Here is a 15,494-nt window from a genome sequence, read left to right as displayed (position 1 = left end):
TGAGCCAGGGAGGCAGAGGTTGCAGTGAGCTAAGATTGTGCCATGGCACTCCAGCCTGGGTAACAGAGCAAGACTCTGTCTCGAAAAAAAAAAAAAAAAAAAAAAAAAGAACTCTAAATATTCAAAAACATTTTTATTATGTAAAAATTTCCTCTTTAAAAACGAACAGCTGGCGGCCGGGCGCGGTGGCTCAAGCCTGTAATCCCAGCACTTTGGGAGGCCGAGACGGGTGGATCACGAGGTTGGGAGATCGAGACCATCCTGGCTAACATGGTGAAACCCCGTCTCTACTAAAAAATACAAAAAACTAGCCGGGTGAGGTGGCGGGCGCCTGTAGTCCCAGCTACTGGGGAGGCTGAGGCAGGAGAATGGCGTAAACCCGGGAGGCAGAGCTTGCAGTGAGCTGAGATCCGGCCACTGCACTCCAGCCCGGGCGGCAGAGCGAGACTCCGTCTCAAAAAAAAAAGAAAACAAAAAACGAACAGCTGGTGAATCTCCCAGTGCTTTTTGAGGAAGGATAGCAGTGTTAGGAGGGTCAGGCTCACAGTGAATTCTCTCAGGGCTTGGTTCTATCAGCTATGATTGGGTCACTGCAATCCAGCCTGGGCAACAGAGTGAGACCCTGTCTCAAAAAAACAAAATTTTCAATCTGTTTTTTTTTTTTTTTTTTTTTGAGACAGAGTTTCACTCTTGTTGCCCAAGCTGGAGAGCAATGGTACAATCTCGGCTCCCCACAACCTCTACCTCCTGGGTTCAAGCTATTCTCCTGCCTCAGCATCCCAAGTAGCTGGGATGACAGGCATGCACCACCATGCCCGGCTAATTTTGTACTTTTAGTAGAGACAGGGTTTCTCCATGTTGGTCAGGCTGGTCTCAAAGTCCCTACCTCAGGTGATTTGACCGCCTGGGCCTCCCAAACTGCTGGGATTATAGGTGTGAGCCACCATGCCCAGCCCTGATTTTAATTTGTATTTCTTTGATTAGTAATCCTATCTTTTCATTCTTTACTGGCTAAGAGTTTAAATCCCTGCTCTGCTACCACTCTGTATGACTTTGGAGAGACAACTTGACTTCCATGTGCCTCAATTTCCTCATCTGTGAAGTTCCTCTCTAAAGAAATTGACCAGCTTCAAAGACGTATAGACTCTGACATAGTGGGACGGGCTCTAATGAAATTCCTGTACCCTTACTCACAAATCACAAAGCTTCTAGTCAGTATTTTAGTACCCCCCATTCTTGTTCAATAAATTACCACATGCTGGACATGGCCGGCTAGGGGCTGTGGCTCCAGAGATGCTTGAGGGAAGGTCAGTCACCACCTGTCCATCTGCTCCCAGCATTCAAAATTTGGTTCACTTCTCTCTCCTGCTGCTTTCTCCTCTTCCATTCTTTTGTCCTGTGGCTGCATGAGATACACACATTAGCAGGGCTCCAGAAGGAACAGAGATGAATGCAAATGTTCCACCCACTATGTCTAACCAGAGGCCAGAGTGACGTTCTAAGGGACTGAGTGTGACTCTGTTCCTCTAATGCTCAGCCCCTTCCGTGGTTCTCTGTGCCTTAGTGTCAAGTCCAAACTCCTCAGCACAGCCTGCCCAGGCCCCTCCAACACTCCCCCCTCATCTCTTGCCACCACCACCCTCCTAGGGTTCAGTCACTCCAAACTCCACTGCCCACTTCTGCACGCCCCTCCCGCCCACATTCCTCCCCACTTTTGCTCATGCTGTCCTCCGTAAGTGGCTGCTCAAGGCGCAGCTCGCAAGCCACCTCTTCTGGGAGCCCAAAGGATTGGATTGTCTTTCTCTTTTCTCCCACAGCACTTTGTCATATATGTGCTATAGCCCTGTATGATGATGATTGTCACATGCACTCCAGGTAGGGATGTGGGACTCTCTTGGACATTGCCTGGGCCTGTAGTGGGCTCTCAGTAGATGTCAACTCAGTGGATGGGTAGGCAGGGAATAAACAGTAAAGAGAGTGACATTGTTTTAGCATTCTGTGACTCCCACCACCGGTTGGTTGGATGGCTGGTTAACATTAGCTAGAAATGTTTAGGATAGTAATTTTAAACCTTAGTCCACTTACCAGTAGCCTAAGCAATATAAATGGCTACAGACCCTCATAGAGGTGTTGCCATGCACCTTGGCTCCGTCCGAAGGCCAGCAACACAGTAACAGGGAATGCAGAGACGTGGAAGGGCTGTTTCCAGAGACAGTGTGGAGTGGTGGATCCAGACACGACCTGATGCCAGGGAAACACTTGGGCCTTTTCTTGGTACCAGTGAACGGGTGCCCTGCTGGGAACATAAACACAATCTTCTGGACTTCCAAACCAAACATAACAGAGATAGGGTGGCAGAGGATGAACTTGGACAGGCCACAAGCAGGCAGGCCCTGGCTTCCTTAGACTTCCCCTGTGACTGTCAAATGTATTAAAATACGTGATATGTTCTCTTGCAGGAAGGTCAACTTGGGAAGTGGACCAGGGTCCCAGTAAGGAGCTGGGCTTCTCTGTAGATGCTGTATGGCCTAATTCCCCCAGTCCAGCAGTGCTTCTCCAGGTGGCCAGTGGACTGGGCTAGAGGGCCTGCAGCAAAAATTAGAACTTAGTTGTTATTATTCCAGGCCCCATTCAGACTTCCCCTAATGACTCAACCAACTGCAGGAGAGCTGAACTGAAGGGTCTGAAATTCTGGTTGGGTTTGAAAGTTAGTGGCTAAGGGGAAAATTGAATCCAGGGGAAATGTCCCCCTTGAAAGCCCCTTAGGAAAGTAAGCTAAATGCATCAATGACACGAGTTCCCTGTAAGTCACAGACTTCCACACTCCGTATGAAGAAGCCTGGGCTCACATTCAGGCTCTGCCACTCACATGACTTGTGAGAGTTTCTCATCAAATGGGAATAATAATGTCTACTTCCTATGATTATTCTAGAGACTAAATTTAGATAAAATACGGGGAAATATAGTACATAATAAGCACTCAAGGCCGGGAGTGGTGGCTCACGCCTGTAATCCCAACACTTTGGAGGCCAAGGGGAGTGCATTGCTTAAGCCCAGGAGTTTGAGCCTAGCCTGGGCAACATGGTAAGGCCCCTGCCCCAAAATACATAAAAGAAGTAGGGGGCCAGGTGCAGTGGCTCACGCTTGTAATCCCAGCACTTTGGGAGGCCGAGGTGGGCAGATGACCTGAGGTCAGGAGTTTGAGACCAGCCTGGTCAACATGCTAAAACTCCATCTCTACTGAAAATACAATGGCCGGGCGCGGTGGCTCAAGCCTGTAATCCCAGCACTTTGGGAGGCCGAGACGGGCGGATCACAAGGTCAGGAGATCGAGACCATCCTGGCTAACACGGTGAAACCCCGTCTCTACTAAAAAATACAAAAAACTAGCCGGGCGAGGTGGCGGACGCCTGTAGTCCCAGCTACTCGGGAGGCTGAGGCAGGAGAATGGCGTGAACCCGGGAGGCGGAGCTTGCAGTGAGCTGAGATCCGGCCACTGCACTCCAGTCTGGGCGACACAGGGAGACTCTGTCTCAACAACAACAACAAAAAAAAAAAAAAAAAGAAAATACAAAAAAATTAGCCAGGTGTGGTGGCACATGCCTGTAATCCCACCTACTCAGGAGGCTGAGGCACAAGAATCACTTGAACCCAGGAGATAGAGGTTGCGGTGGGCCAAGATGGTGCCAATATACTCCAGCCTGGGCAGCAGAGCGAGACTCAGTCTCAGAAAAAAAAAAAAAAAAAGAAGAAGTGGGAGTTGAATTTTTTTTTTTGAGACAGGGTCTCAGTTCTATTGCCCAGGCTGGAGTTCAGTGGCATGATCATGACTCACTGTATCCTCAAACTGCTGGGCTTAAGCGAGCCTCCTACCTCTGCTTCCCGAGTAGCTGGGACTACAGCCACACACTACCATGTCCAGCTAATTTTATTTATTTATTTTTTTTGAGACGGAGTCTCGCTCTGTCGCCCAGGCTGGAGTGCAGTGGCCGGATCTCAGCTCACTGCAAGCTCCGCCTCCCGGGTTCCCGCTATTCTCCTGCCTCCCGAGTAGCTGGGACTACAGGCGCTGCCACCACGCCCGGCTAGTTTTATGTATTTTTTAGTAGAGACGGGGTTTCACCGTGTTAGCCAGGATGGTCTCGATCTCCTGACCTCGTGTTCCGCCCGTCTCGGCCTCCCAAAGTGCTGGGATTACAGGCTTGAGCCACCGCGCCCAGCCTCCAGCTAATTTTAAGAAAAATGTTTTGTAGAGGCCGGGTGCATTGGTTCACGCCATAATCCCAGCATTTTGGAAGGCTGAAGCAGATGGATTGCTTGAGTCCAGGAGTTCGAGATGAGCCTGGGCGACATGGCAAAACCCTATCTCGGCTGGGCATGGTGGCTCACGCCTGTAATCCCAGATTTCAGGGATTACTGTACGTTGGGAGGATGAGGAGGATGGGTCACCTAAGGTCAGGAGTTCGAGGCCAGTCTGGCCAACATGGTGAAACCCTGTCTCTACTGAAATACAAAAAATTAGCCAGGTGTGGCGGTGGATGCCTGTAATCCCAGATACCTGGGAGGCAGAGGCAGAAGAATTGCTCGAACCTAGGAGGCAAAGGTTGCAGTGAGCCGAGATCGCACCATTGCACTCCAGCCTGGGCAACAAGAGCAAAACTCCATCTCAAAACAAAAACAAAAACAAAAACCCGTCTCTACAAAACAATATAAAAATTAGCCAGGTGTGGCAGTCTGCGCCTGTAGTCCCAGCTAGTTGGGAGCCCAAGGGAGGAGAATAGCTTGAACCTGGGAGGTGGAGGTTGCAGTGAGCTGAGTTCACACTATGGGAGGTGGAGGTTGCAGTGAGCTGAGACTGCACCACTGCACTCTGTCCTGGGTGACAGATTGAGATTCTGTCTCAAAAAAAAAAAAAAAAAGTTAATGTGGGTTTGATAGTTAGATGATTTTCATCAGCAGCCTTGTTCCAAACAACCTCTTAGGAGCCAATGATTGTGACCATGAATGGAGTTGGTTTTAAAAAAAATTATAGACATATAACAGTTATACATATTTTTGGGGTACATGTGATATATATTTTTTGAGACGGAGTCTTATTCACTCTGTTGGCCAGGCTGGAGTACAATGGCACGATCTTGGCTCACTGCAACCTCTGCCTCCTGGATGCAAGCAATTCTCCTGCCTCAGCCTCCCAAGTAACTGGGATTACAGCATGTGCCACCACGCCCAGCTAATCTTTTTTGTATTTTTAGTAGAGACGAGGTTTCACCATGTTGGCCAGGCTGGTCTCAAACTCCTGACCTCAAGTGATCCGCCCACCTCAGCCTCTCAAAGTGCTGGGATTACAGGTGTGAGCCACTGCGCCTGGCCTACATGTGATATTTTGATGCACGTATGTAATGTGCAATAATCAAATCAGGGTAATTGGGATATTCATCACCTCAAACATTTTTCTTTGTGCTGAGAACATGACAGTTCCTGTCTTGTAACTATTTTGAGACATATAAATTATTAACTGATTTCTCTTCTGTACTCTTGAATACTAGAACTTATTCCTTCTAACTGTATTTTTTTTTTTTTTTTTGAGACAGAGTCTCGCTCTGTCGCCCAGGCTAGAGTGCAGTGGCGCGATCTCCGCTCACTGCAAGCTCCACTGCCTCCCGGGTTCACGCCATTCTCCTGCCTCAGCCTCCCTAGAAGCTGGGACTACAGGTGCCCGCCACCACGCCTGGCTAATTTTTTTGTAATTTTGGTAGAGACGGGGTTTCACTGTGTTTGCCAGGACGGTCTCGATCTCCTGACCTCGTGATCCGCCCACCTCGGCCTCCCAAAGTGCTGGGATTACAGGCATGAGCCACTGCGCCCAGCCTCTAACTGTATTTTTATACCCATTAACCAACTTCAACTCATCTTTCCCTCTCCTTTCCCTTTCCAGCCTCTGATAACCAACATTCTACTCTCTACCTCTTTTTTAGCTCCTGCATGTGAGTGAGAACATGTGGTATTTGTCTTCCTGTACCTGGTTTATTTCACTTAGTATAATGACCTCCCATCCATCCATGTTGCTGCAAATGACAAGATTTCATACTTGGCTTGGCGCAGTGGCTCACATCTGTAATGCCAGCACTTTGGGAGGCCAAGGCGGGCAGATCATGAGGTCAGGAAATCAAGACCGTACTGGCTAACATGGTGAAACCTCGTCTCTACTAAAAATACAGAAAAAAAAAAAAAAAAAAAAAAAAAAAGAGGCTGTTGAAATGTTCAGGCAAAGGAGGGGAGAGTTCCGTGAAAGTAGGTGCCTGCAATGTGGTTCATTTACGTTTACATCGTGTATTGGTAGAGCCTGGCTTTTCCAGTTCTTTGTTCAGAAACAGCTCTCTCAATCAATGGTTCTTGACCTCTAAAAGCATCTGTCCACAAAACTAGTCATTTACTCTTGGAAGTTTTTCACTATTTTCATAACAATGGATATCAAAATCCATTTTTTGATGAAAGTATTTTGTTAGCTTTTGACTTTCAGTGAGCAGGGAAGAGCTATCATTTAATCAAGAACCTTTTGTTCTGTCAGCTAATATCAAGTAGGGAGCTTCTTTAAAAAGAAATCCTGATTATACAATCATGAATAATCATGACGAAGATGAAAAGAGGGAAGTAGTAATGGAAACCAGTGTGCCCGCCTGAGCTCCCTGTTGAACTAAATTTTTTCTTTTTTTTTGAGACAGTCTTGCTCTGTCGCCCAGGCTGGAGTGCAGTGGCACACCTTGGCTCACTGCAACCTCCACCTCCCTGGTTCAAGCGATTCTCCTCCCTCAGCCTCCCGAGTAGCTGTGATTACAGGCACCTGCCATCACGCCCAGCTAAGTTTTGTATTTTTAGTAAAGATGGGGTTTCCCCATATTGGCCAGGCTGGTCTTGAACTCCTGATCTCAGGTGATCTGCCCACCTTGGCCTCCCAAAGTGCAGGGATTACAGGTGTGAGCCACTGCGCCTGCCCTGTTGAGCTAATGTTTTGAGAGGATGGACAAAATATAGATGAAGGGAAGTAGAATCAGAGATGGATCCTGAAGAATGACACAATCCTGAAAAATACTGTCAGGAGGACTGTGCTGTAATCTGCCAGAAATTCTAAGGACAATAAAAAAGGTCTTTAGATTTATTCTTAGGGCAAGAAGAACAAAGAAAGCATAGATCTACTGCTTAGGGGATGATATAGACTGATACTGAGAGAAGGCAGAAATACTCAAACTTTATAGACAGAAGAACTGTTGTCAATGACAATAATTTTAGCTAAGACTACGGCCAGTCCCTCCTGATATCCTGGGCCCTTTAAGGAGGCGAGGGTGGGGAGTCTGGAATCAGTGGTGCCCCAACGCAGGCCTGCTGCACATCTAGGGGATTCCTCTCACCACTTCCCTCTGTTTCCTAGATCTCATGCTTGCTTCTTTCTTAGTTTAGCTGTTTTTTTTTTTTTTTTTTTTTTCTTTTTTGAGATGTAGTGTCGCTCTATTGCCAGGCTGGAGTGCAGTGGCACGATCTTGGCTCACTGCAACCCATGACTCCTGGGTTCAAGCAATTCTCCTGCCTCAGCCTCCCAATTAGTTGGGACTACAGGTGTGCACCTTCATGCCCAGCTCCTTTTTAAATTTTTAGTAGAGACGGGGTTTCACCATGTTGGTCAGGATGGTCTTGGTCTCCTGACCTCGTGATCCGCCTGCCTCAGCCTCCCAAAGTGCTGGGATTACAGGCATGAGCCACCGCGCCCGGCCTAGCCCCTGGTTTTGCAGAAGCACATTTTCCACAAGCACAGAGGATATGTAGGGGATATGACAAGTACTAGCAAGGATGCTGGTGGGTGTGCCAGCTGGTGCGGCTGTTCTAGAGAGTTACCTAGCAGTTTCAGTCAAATGAAGAATGTGTGAACCCTCTGTCCCACCAATCCTGTTCCTGAGCACAGACCCAAGGGAAGTTACGATATGGATCCATAAGAGTGCATGTATGAAGATGCTCACTGTAATACTGTTTGTGTCTTTGTGTGTATAAAGGCTTCTGATTTCTGTAATTGTATAACCTATCATTTCACTGAATTCTCTCTTTAAATTTTTTTTTTTTTTTTTTTTTTTTTAGAACTGGGGCCTTGAAGCCCAGGTGCAATGGCTCACACCTGTAATACCAGCATTTTGGGAGGCCAAAACAGGAGGATCACTTGAGACCATTTTGAGACCAACCTGGGCAACATGGCGAGACCACGTCTCTACAAAAAATTTAGAAAATTAGCTAAGTGTGGTGGCACGTACCTGTGGACGAAGCTACTTGGGAGGCTGAGGTGGGAGGATAGCTTGAAACTGGGAGGTTGAGGCTGCAGTGAGCCATAATCTGCCATTGCGCTACAGCCTAGGCAACAGAGTGGGACCTTGTCTCCAAAAATAAAAACAAACAAACAAAAAAAAGGGGACTTGCTGGACTCGGACTCCTGGACTCAACCAATTCTCATACCTCAAGCTGGGACTACAGCCTTGTACCATGGTGCCTAGCTTTGAATTCTTTTTTAAAAATTTCTTTTTTAATAGCAGTTTTTTAGTTGATTTTCTTGGGCCGTGTAAATATTGATCCTATCATTAACAAATAGTAAAACTTTTACCTTCTCTTTTCTAATTTTTACATATCTAATTTATAACTTTTTTTTTGAGATGGAGTCTTGCTCTTGTCGCCCATGCTGGAGTGCAATGGCGTGATCTTGGCTTACTGCAACCTCCACCTCCTGGGTTCAAACTATTCTCCTGTCTCAGCCTCTGGAGTTGCTGGGACTACAGGCGCCCGCCACCACGCCCAGCTAATTTTTTGTATTTTTAGTAGAGACAGGGTTTCACCATGTTGGCCAGGTTGGTCTTGAACTCCTGACCTCATGATCCACCCGCCTCGGCCTCCCAAAGTGCTGGGATTACAGGTGTGAGCCACTGCACCCGGCCCCTAATTTATAACTCTTATCTGATTGCTTTGGCTAATACCTTCAATACACTGTTGAACAGTAGTGGAGATAGTGGACATTCTCTTCCTGACTTTAGCAGGGCTATGTGGATTGCATTTCATTTATTTTAATTTTTATTGGACAGCTAAATTTTTTAACTTTTTAAATTAAAGTATAATTTACATAAAGTGCTAAATCCTAAGTGTAATACTTGACACACTTTTACACAGGCAACACCCAGCTCAAGATGCAGACTTTCCAGCATCCCAAAGACTCCCTGTTTCTTCCCTATCAATATCTCCCTCAAAGATAACCAACATTCTGACACCATTGATTAGTTTTGTCCATTTCTGAACTTCATACAGATGGAATTACACAATATGTACTCTTGTGTCTGGTTACGTCCACTCAGCATTAGGTCTGTGGGATTCATCCATGTTGTATGTAACAGTAGTTCCAAGTTGAATATCCATGTTTTATGTAACAGTAGTTCCAAGTTGAATATCCCTGATATGGTTTGGCTGTGTCCTCACCCAAATCTCACCTTGAATTGTAACTCCCACAATTCCTACACGTTGTGGGAGGGAGCTGGTGGGAGGTAACTGAATCATGGGGGTGGGTCTTTCCTGTGCTATTCTCAAGATAGTGAATAAGGTTCACAAGATCTGATGGTTTTAAAAATGGGAGTTTCCCTGCACAAGCTCTCTCTTTGCCTGCTGCCATCCATGTAAGCCATGACTTGCTACTCCTTGCCTTCTGCCATGATTGTGAGGCTTCCCCAGCAATGTGGAACTGTAAGACCATTAAACCTATTTTTCTTCCCACTCTTGGGTATGTCCTTATCAGCAGCATGAATATGGACTAATACAGTAAATTGTTACCAGTAGAGTGGGGCGCTGCTGAAAAGATAACCCAAAAATCTGGAAGCAACTTTGGAACTGGGTAATGGGCAGAGGTTAGAACAGTTTGAACTTCCTAGAGACTTGTTGGATGGCTTTGACCAAAATGCTGATAATGATATGGACAATGAAATCCAGGCTGAAATGGTCTCAGATGGAGATAAGGAACTTGTTGGGAACTGGAGCAAAGGTGACTCTTGTTATTTTTTTTTTTTTTTGAGACAGAGTCTTGCTCTGTCGTTCAGGCTGCCGTGCAGTGGTGTGGTCTCAGTTCACTGCAACCTCCACCTCCTGGGTTCAAGCGATTCTCCTGCTGCAACCTCCTGAGTAGCTGGGACTACAGATGCCTGCCACCATGCCTGGCTAATTTTTTGTATTTTTAGTAGAGATGGGGTTTCACCATATTGGCCAGGCTGGTCTTGAACTCTTGAACTTGTTGACCTTGTTTTTGTTTTTGTTTTTTTTGAGACGGAGTCTCGCTCTGTCACCCAGGTTGGAGTGCAGTGGCCAGATCTCAGCTCACTGCAAGCTCTGCCTCCCAGGTTTACGCCATTCTCCTGCCTCAGCCTCCCAAGTAGCTGGGACTACAGGCGCCCACCACCACGCTCGGCTAGTTTTTTGTATTTTTTTAGTAGAAACGGGGTTTCACCGTGTTAGCCAGGATGGCCTCGATCTCCTGACCTTGTGATCCGCCCGTCTCGGGCTCCCAAAGTGCTAGGATTACAGGCTTGAGCCACCATGTCCGGCCTCTCCCTTTGTTTTTTTTGAAAGAGACAGGGTCTTGCTCTGTTGCCCAGGCTGGAGCGCAGTGGTATGATCATAGCTCACTATAATCTTGAACTCCTGGACTCAAGAGATCCTCCCACCTCAGCTTCCTGAGTAGCTGAGACTACAGGCACACACCACCATGCCCAGCTAAGTTTTAAATTTTTTTGTAGAGATGGAGGTCTCACTATGTTGCCCAAGCTGGTCTTGAACTCCTGGCTTTACCTCTCAAAGTGCTGGGATTACAGGCAGGAGCCACTGCACCTGGCTTCTTATTCTTCTACTATTCCTCTTTCCTTCTTGCTCTTTTTCGAAGATTTCTTCAATTTTCCTGTTTTTTTTTTTTTTTTTTTTTTTTTCCTGGAGATAGGGTTTTGCTGTCACCCAGGCTGGAGTGCAGTGGTGCCATCGTGGCTCACTGCAGCCTTGAACTCCTGGGCTCAAGTGATCCTCCCGCAATAGCCTCCTGAGTAGCTGGGACCACAGGCATGTGCCACTATGCCTGGCTAATTTTTTTTATTTTTTGTAGAGAGAGGTCTCACTGTGTTGCCCAGTCTGGTTCCTAATTCTTGGTCTCCCAAATTGTTGGGATTACAGGCATGAGCCACTGTGCCCAGTTGATTTCAACTTTCTCTTCCAACCCTTCTAGCATTTTAATTTCTGCTGTTATGTTTTTAATATACAAGAGGTTTTTTTATTTTCCCAAGTTTTTTATAAGAATGCAGACCGTTCTTATTTCATAGATGCAATATCTATTTAAACTACTAATATTAGCACTTCTTTTAAATTCTCATCTCCTGTTTTCTTCAATATTATTTTTCCGTTCATTTGTGTCATTTGTTTTTTTTTTTTTTTTTGAGACGGAGTCTCGCTCTGTCGCCCAGGCTGGAGTGCAGTGGCGCGATCTCGGCTCACTGCAAGCTCCGCCTCCCGGGTTCACACCATTCTCCTGCCTCAGCCTCCCGAGTAGCTGGGACTACAGGCACCCACAACTGCGCCCGGCTAATTTTTTGTATTTTTAGTAGAGACGGGGTTTCACCGTGGTCTCGATCTCCTGACCTTGTGATCCGCCCGCCTCGGCCTCCCAAAGTGCTGGGATTACAGGCGTGAGCCACCGCGCCCGGCCCTGTGTCATTTGTTTTGTTTGTATTTATTTATTTATTTTTTGAGATGGAGTCCCGCTCTGTTGCCCAGGCTGGAGTGCAGTAGCACAATCTCAGTTCACTGCAACCTCTGCCTCCTGGGTTCAAGCGATTCTCCTGCCTCAATCTCCCAAGTAGCTGGGACTACAGGTGCCTGCCACCATGCTTGGCTAATTCTTGTATTTTTAGTAGAGATGGGGTTTCAGCATGTTGTTCTCTATTGAGCTTGTAAGCTTTACATCACCAACAGTAATATACATATTTGTTTCATAATACCTTGTAAACAGTCATCAAACTTTTTGACTGTGAAAATATTTAGCCAAGTACAGCAGTTCACGCCTGTAATCCCAGTACTGTGGCAGGCTGAGGTGGGAGGATCAGTTGAGTCCAGGAAGTCGAGGCCGTAGTGAGCCATTATTGTGACCCTACACTCCAGTCTGGGCGACAGAGCAAGACCCTGTCCTAAAGAAAAAAAAAATTTTTTATCTGATTCTAAAAAACATTTTTTTAGAGATGGGGTCTCCCTACGTTGTCTAGGCTAGCCTAGAACTTCTGCGCTCAAGCAAAGCACCTGCCTCAGCCTCCTGAGTGGATGGGATACAGGCACCTGCCACTGAGCCCAGCTTAACTATTATTTTAATTTGTATTTTTCTTAAGTTTAAGACTGAGCATGTTTTTTTGTTTTTTTGTTTTTTTTTTTTTGGGACGGAGTCTTGCTCTGTCGCCCTGGAGTGCAATGAAGCCATCTTGGCTCACTGCAAGCTCCGCCTCCTGGGTTCACGCCATTCTCCTGCCTCAGCCTCCCAAGTAGTTGGGACGACAGGCACCTGCTACCACACCCAACTAATTTTTTTGTATTTTTTTTTTTTTTTTTTTGAGATGGAGTCTGGCTCTGTCGCCCAGGCTGGAGTGCAGTGGCCGGATCTCAGCTCACTGCAAGCTCCGCCTCCCGGGTTTACGCCATTCTCCTGCCTCAGCCTCCCGAGTAGCTGGGACTACAGGCGCCCGCCACCTCGCCCGGCTAGTTTTTTTTTTTTTGTATTTTTTAGTAGAGACGGGGTTTCCCCTGTTCGCCAGGATGGTCTCGATCTCCTGACCTCGTGATCCGCCCGTCTCGGCCTCCCAAAGTGCTGAGATTACAGGCTTGAGCCACCGTGCCCGGCCATTTTTTTGTATTTTTAGTAGAGACGAGGTTTCACCGTGTTAGCCAGGATGGTCTCGATCTCCTGACCTCGTGATCCACTGACCTTGGTCTCCCAAAGTGTTGGGATTACAGGTGTGAGCCACCGCGCCCGGCCAAGACCGAGCATCTTTTAATGGTTGAGAGACAGTTGTGTTTCTGTTTTGTTCCCAAGTGTTTGCTCATATCCTTTGTCCATTAGATTTTTAGCTTTTCTTTTATTTATTTCTAGGAGTGCTTTATTCTTTTTCCAGTTTGTTGTTTGTTGATTCTTGCTTATGATGGCAGTGGCCACTGCACCAGCCACAGTGGGGAGGTACAAGCAGTGGTGGCAGGGGCAGCTGCGGGAGCAGGAATGGTGGCTGTGGCTCCCCTGTGCTCTGCATCCCCGAGGCAGTCGATTGTGCTGCCCCTACCCTTGCATGGTCAGGTGAGACCCGTCCCCAGGCCTGGAGCCTCTGCTGCTCTGGACCCTGGCCCCGTGTCGTCACTCTAGCCTACTGCCACTGTGGAGAGGGCGTGGGGAGGAGGTAGAGCTGTGCCTGGGGCAGTTCCGTGAACCACAGAGCCAGCAGGAGCCAGGGACAAGCTGGACCCTCCCCAACATCCCCTACCCCCCATGGAACCTACCACCCTGGGGGCTGCCGCAATGGGGCTGGGCGCAGAGAAGCAGTGGGGCATGGGGGGCAGGCAGAAAGGGGCCCACTGAGGACCGGAAGCCCCTGCCCCCAGCTGCCTGCAAGCTCCATGGAGTGGTTGGTGGGAGCCCCACCCTCCCAGGTGTAGGATCTGGGCATCTCTGCAGTCTGTGCCTTCAGGGCACAGGCTTGGGGGTGTCTGCTTCCGCTGCCTGGCCTCTCCCCACCCCTGGGTACCCACTCCGATCTCAGAGTGGTATTAGGGTTGAGCCTGGGCGCTGTCCTAGCCTGGCTGGGTGTGCACCCACTTGGGGCAGCACTAACATGTCAACCTCCCTCTTCGGATTTTTGGTAACGAGGAGCATGGGAGAGACGCCAAGGGGGGTGCTAAGGGCAGCTCAGCACTGGTCTGCAGGCACCCCTCACCAGGAATAGCCTGGGTGCCATGAAAAGTGGTAGGAGGCATACCTGCTCCAGGGTGGAAAGGCGTGGGTTCCCAGTGAGGCGCCACCTTCAGGCCAGGGAGGGCCTGAAGGCTGGGGCCAGGCTGCAGTCCCATGGACTGGAGTGGGAATTTGTGGTGCCTTTTCCAGGCCCACCCATGGCCACCCATGGACCAATCAATGTGCACTTCCTCCCCTCTGAGGCCCATAAAAGCCCAGGGCTCAGCCAGAGCAGAGCTGAAGACAGGATGAGCAGCTACAGAGAGGGGGTACCCTCCACGCTAGGAGCTAAACACTCCTTGGGTTGACCTGCCTAACAGAGAGGAGCTACCCTCTTTGCTAGGAGCTGAACACCCTGGCTGCAGAAAGGAGCTACCTCCTCCAGGTCTCCTTGGAGCTGTTCTACCACTCAATAAAGCTCGTTTTCATCTTGGTCACCCTTCACTTGTCTGCATACCTCATTCTTCCTGTTCACAGGACCAAAACTCAGGACCCACCGAATGGTGAGACTAAAAGAACTGTAACACAGACAGGGTTAAAACATGCCCACTGCTCACCACATTGCAGGTGAAGAGAAGGAGAGAAGAGCTGTGGCCCTTCGGGAAGCCCAGATCTGGGAGACCTGGGAGCTACCTGAGCCAGGGTTGTGAGTCTCTCTTTGGGGCCCTGCAGTTCCCGGTGTCTCCAAGCTTCTGGTGCCAGCTGGGAAAGCTGCTTGTGATGTGCCTGGTCCAGTTGCAGCCTTGCAGAGAGCCATTGTCTGTGCTGGCACCTGGAGCTGCCTGCTCCACGGCAGCAGCTGGCATGTCTGCACAGTGGCTGGACTCCACGCTCGTTCACACACCCCTCGCTGCTCCATACCTGACTTACAGACTCCTTTGGAGGCATGGGATCCAGGCTGGTAGCATGAGCCAAGCACAGCCTGCCAGGCTGAATGGGCAGAATGAGCCCAGTGAGCCCAAGCAAAATTCAGACAAGGGTGCCACCAGCCACAGAGGTTTCTAGCCAGAAAAGTGATACCCCCTAAGATCCTGCAACACTTATAGTGGTTTATCAGATTAAAAAAACTTTTTTTTTTTTTTTTTTTTTGAGACGGAGTCTCGCTCTGCCGCCCAGGCTGGAGTGCAGTGGCCGGATCTCAGCTCACTGCAAGCTCCGCCTCCCGGGTTCGTGCCATTCTCCTGCCTCAGCCTCCCGAGTAGCTGGGACTACAGGCGCCCGCCACCGCGCCCAGCTAGTTTTTTGTATTTTTTAGTAGAGACGGGGTTTCACCGTGTTAGCCAGGATGGTCTCGATCTCCTGACCTTGTGATCTGCCCGTCTCGGCCTCCCAAAGTGCTGGGATTACAGGCTTGAGCCACCACGCCCGGCCCTAAAAAAACTTTTTAATGTGATCACAATTTCTTCTATGGCTTTCAAATTTTGTGTCATATTATAAAGAAATTTCCACACTCTGAGACTAA

The 15,494-nt window shown here is 48.4% G+C and overlaps 1 long non-coding RNA gene across 3 annotated transcripts in view; it reads right to left on the bottom strand.

The window, feature by feature from the left end:
• LOC105467654 (uncharacterized) overlaps positions 1–15,494 on the bottom strand; it is a 45,994-nt gene that overhangs the window by 8,228 nt on the left and 22,272 nt on the right. For 2 of the 3 annotated variants that reach the window (XR_011625493.1, XR_011625495.1), the window contains exons 2-3: positions 2,086–2,586; positions 1,253–1,402 (exon numbers count right to left, since the gene is read on the bottom strand). This is a non-coding gene — a long non-coding RNA (uncharacterized lncRNA). The remainder of the gene's footprint in view (positions 1–1,252; positions 1,403–2,085; positions 2,587–15,494) is intronic. The other variant, XR_011625494.1, reaches the window with a different exon arrangement.

The sequence above is a fragment of the Macaca nemestrina genome, chromosome 7 (assembly GCF_043159975.1).
Source record: "Macaca nemestrina isolate mMacNem1 chromosome 7, mMacNem.hap1, whole genome shotgun sequence".
Classification (NCBI taxonomy): Eukaryota; Metazoa; Chordata; class Mammalia; order Primates; family Cercopithecidae; genus Macaca; species Macaca nemestrina.
Note: the sequence above shows the minus strand (reverse complement) of the source record. Positions and strands in the feature narration are given on the sequence as shown.